Consider the following 7,042-nt stretch of genomic DNA (forward strand, 5'->3'; position numbering starts at 1 on the left):
TTAAACCGACCAGCTGCCTATTGTCCAAAAAAAATTTTTCTTCGTATGTTTTGCGCTAACTTGTGATTACGCATCTTTGATCTTTTGCTAGCTTGTATTCTTAGTTTACATATCTGTTTATAAAATGTATTACAATTGATCAAAGCATTTAAAATTACAACGGGCCTTGCTTTCAATTATAACAGCCCTTAGATTTCCGATTATATATTAGATGACTTTACAAAATGACGAATTAGTGTCATTGTTTTCCGTGAGCTTTTAGTGGTATAAAACCAATTTTTTTTTACTATTGATTGTTAAAAAACAATTTAAAAATTTTTGTTCGAAGAAGCTGATAAGAAAGAATATACAACAGGAAGTGATAAAAACAAATCAAACAAAGCCCTAGTCATAAAGCAGGATAAAGCAAGCCTGTAGTAGAAAAACCGAACTTTAGAGTTCGTAGAACACAAAGTGTATTATAGTCTTCGAATTTTCAGACAGTATTTTAGTTGTGAGTAAAGTCATCAATCAAATTTCGATTCTTGCCTCCTGGTTTTCATTTTCCCGCTCCAATTGGGTTTCTTAAAAAACGCTCACACACAAGCACTTACCAAGTTTGAAACAGAACCTATACGAGCGCAAATAACTTGCGGTATCTGACTAAATTTTACGTGTTTATACAAAATGAAACAATTCATTATGCTTTGACTCTTAATCACTCTTTGCTTTTTTTGCTTTTTTTTATTACGTTGTTGCATCTCCGTGTAAATTTGATAGCCTCGTGAAACCTCGTGGATAGATCAGGACTTCGAAAAATAAATGCTACAATTCACATGCAAGTAACGAACAAGTGATGTTACAGATGGGGCAACATCTTCGTCAGAGGGCTGAATATTAAAAAAAAGTATATTTTCAACCGGCATAACAGTTTAACTACTTGCAAACGTTGCACTACGTGGCGCTACACGTTCGGTAAATAGAAATAGAATGACACATAGATGTGTGATTTCATTTCGCGATAATCGGTGAACATTTAGCCTATTGTAAAACTAAAAACGCGCTGGCCGTCTCTTGGCTGATTGTGTAATGTTATATATTCAAAAAGTAATGTTAGCGTAAGATCTTCGTCAGAGGCATAAATAATGCGAAAATATTTTTTTAAAAAGCATAAGATTTTACTTATGCCTAAACGTTTGCACGGCGTGTCATTTTGTAGAAATTTCAAATCGTATAATGTGTTTTTATGCTTCACGTGGTGATCGAAAGGCGTTCAGCCTACACTGTTAAAAGCAAAGGCGCTGGAAGTGTGTCAGTAATCCGTGTGTCAGTAATCGGTTAATCTTATGCTTCCCCACAATCAGAGTAACACTTTACAGCCTGTGCAAATGCGGCATAAATGGAATGACTTGTTTATTAATCTGAGTTATCTTCGTGGCTTTAAAGATTCCAATTCTTTGTTTTCGTAAATACCCATACATTTTTCATTTGGTTAAATCACGATACTATTAAAAATTAACATGTAAGCAGGGCTACCATCTGCTAAAACCAAAAAATATGAACTCTTGTCTGAATGCATAGGCACGCTACTGAATCCAGGACTTTTTATAAAGCATACAAATACAAATAATCCTAAAAACACTTGCGTTTATTTGGTTGAGTTGGGAAAGCTTTTAGTATAAAAGTAGACGTCAGGGTTCCCCAAACTTTTTTCATAAAGGGACAGATAATTGCAAGGTCTGAAAATAGAAGGCCGGATAATTGTTAGGATTTACGATTGTGGGCCAGGTAAAATATTTTTTTTGAAGCATTATATTTTTTTATTGTTTGATCTGCCGTAAAAACAACTAAAAATACTTATATAAGTGTCCTATAGACTGTGTGTGTCACAATCCATATTTTAATAGTCTGTATTCTCGGGGTATTTAAGAGGCCCCTTGTAAAATATTAACAACATTTTAAACCTTTTGCCGCCAACATCGGACGTAAGCACACTTGCACGAAGTAAGCACACTTGTAAAAAATCGTTATTTTAAGTCATCTATTTAGAAATTGTTGATTTATTTTGTTTAAATTGGTAATATGTATGCTGTTTTAATTACCGCACAGAACGCCCGTGATACACTTCAGGAGTAAACTTATTATGTGTTTCCACAACAGAATGTTGCCTTTCAACAGAACACACAATACCGACGATAAAAGTTATGAATTTTGTTTTAATAGCTTGAGAAGTGCTTTTCTTTGAACAACATCAGTCAGCGAGTTCTAAAACTTATAATATAAAATATGATTTTCGCAAAGTAAATGGCATCATTAGATTTTCTATACAAATAAATTGTAAAATGAAGAGAACGTTAAAAAAGTTGACTAAATATATATACATCCAAAACAAATATGTACTAAGACAAGCTGCGTGTAACACAAACCACTCAAGAAAAATTAGAATAGGATTATGAAACGTGCAATAGCAAACCATAGCAAACCAAAAAGAATGCAAGGAAAAAGTATAAATACGCAAGGCTGCCGCTGAGCGCCAGGTTTATAAACACGACCCAGAGGATGCGGTATGTGAATCAGTGATGTCACGTTAATAACTAATATTTTTATGTAGCGGTGGAAATTATCCAGAGTCCTTGGAAAAGCAGAAGTAAGTTGTGTTGTAATTCGGTTCAGCTTTAGTTTGTGGCAAGGTCGTTCCGCACCAATAAATGGCGTTAAAAACTGCCATAAAAGCAAAGTGCAAAGCACAAAGACAAAGTGTACGAGAGTACACCATTCGTTTGCAGGTAGCGCTTAAGCGAATTTTACGAAGTGGCACAATAAGTGGATATATCTGTCTACAGATATACGAATTACAGTCTACTCTATATCGTAAAAGTGCTAACGTAGGTTGGATTATAGATTTACGTTAGTTGGTAGCCTACTGTTTAACAGGAAATGAAAAATAATAAAGTAGCTCAAGCCTATACTATGTAAAGCGCAAGTTGCTCGTTTTTATTACCGGTATCGATAATAATCAAATGATCGAAAAATAAATTAAGTAAACGATTTTTCAATCATTAGAATTTTAGCAATCTTATTGGAATGCATATAGGTTTCAGGTTATGGAAAACCCAGATTTTGTAGAAATCCCCTTGCAAATAGCCATTTGTAATGAACGTTTCAAGATATACCAGTTTGGGGTTAGCCAAAAACACCTCACATGCTTGGAAAGCGCCATTGCTCAAATCGAATCTGGTCTGCCTTAGGTTAAACAATGCAAACAATGAAAAACGAATTGGAATAATTTTCTGGGCAATGTACAAGATGGGATACAATATGAGCATTCGCAAGGCTATCCAATATTTCGACTGCACCATTCAGGTACCTGAATCGCTTGAAGGCCACACAATCGAATCCATTCGTTCGGGGGACTTTAAGCACAAACTTCAAGAAAGAATAAAAAGTTTGTTTGAAATAGTTCCAGAAATGTTTCAATCCAAACAACCTATAATTCTGGAAAATTTAACCAGGTAAAGAAACCGTAAAGCAGTATTTCTCAAACTGTATGCCGTTGCTCACCAATTACCGATTCTCGAAGTTGGAACGTCTTGTAATTTAAAAAATAACATATTATTCAATAAAGGCAACTAGGCATGCTCGCGGCAATACGTGACTTAAATGCATACCGTTCGCTGGACAAAATAGTTTTATAGTTACATCCTACTACCTTCCTGCGTGGTAAGAAATGATTGGTTACGATGCAACAACCAAAGGAATTTGGATTACGACAAAGCCGTTTTGGATAGAGACGACACAAAACAAAAAGGCATACTATACCTTACATACAAATCTTCAATATTGATCAATATTTTTCTTTCTGTTTGACTGATGAAAAGTTTTTGTTTGAGTATATAGCAGTTGCTTAAGTATATGTGGTACTAAATAAACCTATTTAGCAGTGTGATCCCGATTCCCATATTTGACCCGTCGTATAAAACGTTGCACAACCCTGTTTTGCCAATGTTTGCTGTTGGTTTTATTTATAAACTTTACAAGCGCCACCCTAAAATATATATATAGAGTTCCGCGTTCGTTGAATTAACTGCCAAATCACGAAAATTACATAATAAAACGTAAATAATAATTGACATTGCTACAACGGGGGGTGCACCACACGTAGCGATACATTTTACGTTATACAAGACAAGACAGCATATACGCTTGAAGTGAACAAAGCACCAATAAGACAACAAAATTAATCAATATGTTTTCGTTATTAAATTTTGGATCTCAATTAATCTAACCATGTTAACTAAGAAATAAAACGGCTAATTACAATCAAGAAAGGCACAAACTGTTAAACTCAACTACATTATTGTATATCGTCTTACAAACCGCTGGAGACTTTCAAAATTTCTATAGGGCGTTACGGTTCTAATGAACACGGAGACAAACCTCTCTTTTTGGAAATGAAACTTTCAAGGGTATATTTCGCTTTTTCAGTTTTGCAAAAGATCCCCGTGACGTACCATAAATTCAACAGCTTTACTGTCAGATCCTACATTCCGTTCAAACATCACAATACGATGTTACAAACGATACATTACATACCGGTACAATCATTTACGATACTTTAGATACGTTATATGCGTTTTATGAGCCACTAAATAGGCTACGGGCGTAAATCTGACAGACTTTAGTCACCGCTAGAATTTTATAACACTAAAAAATAAAGTGTGAGTAAAACCAGCGAAGCGGGGGCCTTTTGTTCTGAGTCCCCGCTGGGGTGCACCGTCGGCCCTGACTGTGCTGTAATAAATTACTTTAAAACATTTGAGAGTGGTGCATTTCACATGTTACGGTTTTTCAACAGTTCAGCTTAATCTGAAATATTGCATACGTACAATTAATGTCAGTTAATTTCATGCTAACATAGGTTTGTAAGACCAATAATTTAAAAAACATTTTTCAACAGAGGTTAAAAATAAATAAGTTATTTGAAACGAAAAAAAAATATTCTTCTAAATAGGCTTGGATATTCCAGCTACGTAAAATTAAAATCTCCAACCATTATGTTCCAAAACTTGAATAGATGTTCCGAATTCAGCAATTTTAAAAACTCGATTGATGTTTAACAAACTAATTTTATTCTAATGCAAAATGACCAACAACTTGATTCAAACTTACAATTTAAAAAAGGTTGCTTTGTTTCTAATGGACACCCAAGGACTGTTTGACTGCCAGGACGACGATACAGATATGTCGAAGTTATTTGCCTTCAGCTCACTGTTAAGTTCCACGCTCATATACAATGTCCAGTCAAAGTTAAGCACAACAGAATGGAAAACCTTTAAGGTGACATAATACAAAGTAAAATTAACATACCAAAAAAAGTACTTTTAAACAACAAATGTAATATTTTATGTATTTTTTGTGCATCAAATGCAAGTTTTTACTTTAAATCAGATGAAAAATAAGGTATAGTTTGAAACTTGTGACGTACCGTAATGAAAGCATTTTGGAGCAAACCTAGTAATTTTAATATTTTTAAAGGAGTTGGCCGATTACGGAAAAGTATTTTCCGAAGGTTGTGGGAACTACAAGGTAAGGTTGTTTGGCCTTTGGATTGTTGCCTGGCAGTTTGGATCTATGTTTTCCATAAATGATAAACTAGACCAGTGGTTGTCAAACTTTTTCTCTCGTGGCCCATTTTCGTTGCACAAAAATTCTGTTGCCCAATAATTTTGATGAAATAATAAACTATAAAAAAGTTTTAGAACGAAAAATAGCGGAGAATATATCAAAACGGATTGTATATAAAAATAGGTTTAGTTAGCACAAACAGAAGCAGGACATTTCAATACAGAGTATTTGGATTTTCGACAATTGTGTGTGGTTCATATTGCTTTGCGATCATAAAACTGACTAGGCTATGTAAGATGCTTCAACAACTCTTTTGAGATGTTGCCAGAAACCTCCTTTTGAATCCAAGTGCTGGCGCTTCATATTATCTTCCTTTAGTTTAAAAACGTTCTCATTTCTATCCTTGTAATTTATTTGGATGATGACCAAGAAATTTATTACATAAAACACACTGTCCTTTTTTTCTCTGTTGTCATATATTGATGTAAGGGGCAGTCATATATTGATGATGGGATTTTGAGCGGACCGCAGACAATTTCTGGTCTTACATGATAATGTGCCCCGCGACAACAGTCTATCGCAACCCCCACTACTTGCTTACTACGTCAAATAAAAGTGAGTTAGTTATTCTTTATAGTTCTATGTTTTGGGTTAACTATAGAGGATTCCAACCATAAGATCGAAGTAAGAACAACATCAACGTCGGAATAAAACACAGTTCGGGATAAGACCAAAATAGGAATATTACATAACATTCGTAACGTCTAAATCGGAATAAGTCATAAACCGGTCGGAAAAATTTCTAAATGACCAGAATCAGGCCTATAAAGCATTTTACCTAACCCCAAACCCCACCACTAGGTATATCACTACTCTCCTAATAATTTCAACCCTATAACCCATTTTCTAACCCAACGCATTACGCACCAATAACCCCAAATAGTGGTAAAAAATAGGTGCCAAAAGAGGGGCCCCATAACGCTGCGCTTCAAACTAGGGCGCCCAAAATTTGTCACAAAAACGGCCGATTCCATACCAATAGCCCCCGATCGTCTCATACCCTTCCCTGCAGTTTTATCATTTTGGCCATTTAGGCCTTATTTCGATAACTTGCACTTAAGTCATTTGGGCAAAATGACTTGACTTGACTTAAGTCTTGCGTACAAATGACTTGATTTAACTTAAATATTTTTGTCAAATGACTTGGTCTCTTTTTTTTTTATAAAATAGAGCTATTTATCAAAATTTTTGCACATAAAACAATTTTCGTGCTATGCTGCGTTTTTCGTATTTTTCAGTTCAGTTATTGCTTATAGTCGTACGGGTTTAAAATTCATTTTGACAGCAGGGACGTGACTAATTGAAGTTCACTTGCTCTAAGTATGACTTGACTGGGACTTGACTTGCGAAACTTATGACTTGGACTGGGACTTGACTT

This window comes from Ascidiella aspersa, chromosome 2 (genome assembly GCF_963924565.1).
Source record: "Ascidiella aspersa chromosome 2, kaAscAspe10.2, whole genome shotgun sequence".
NCBI classification, from domain to species: Eukaryota; Metazoa; Chordata; class Ascidiacea; order Phlebobranchia; family Ascidiidae; genus Ascidiella; species Ascidiella aspersa.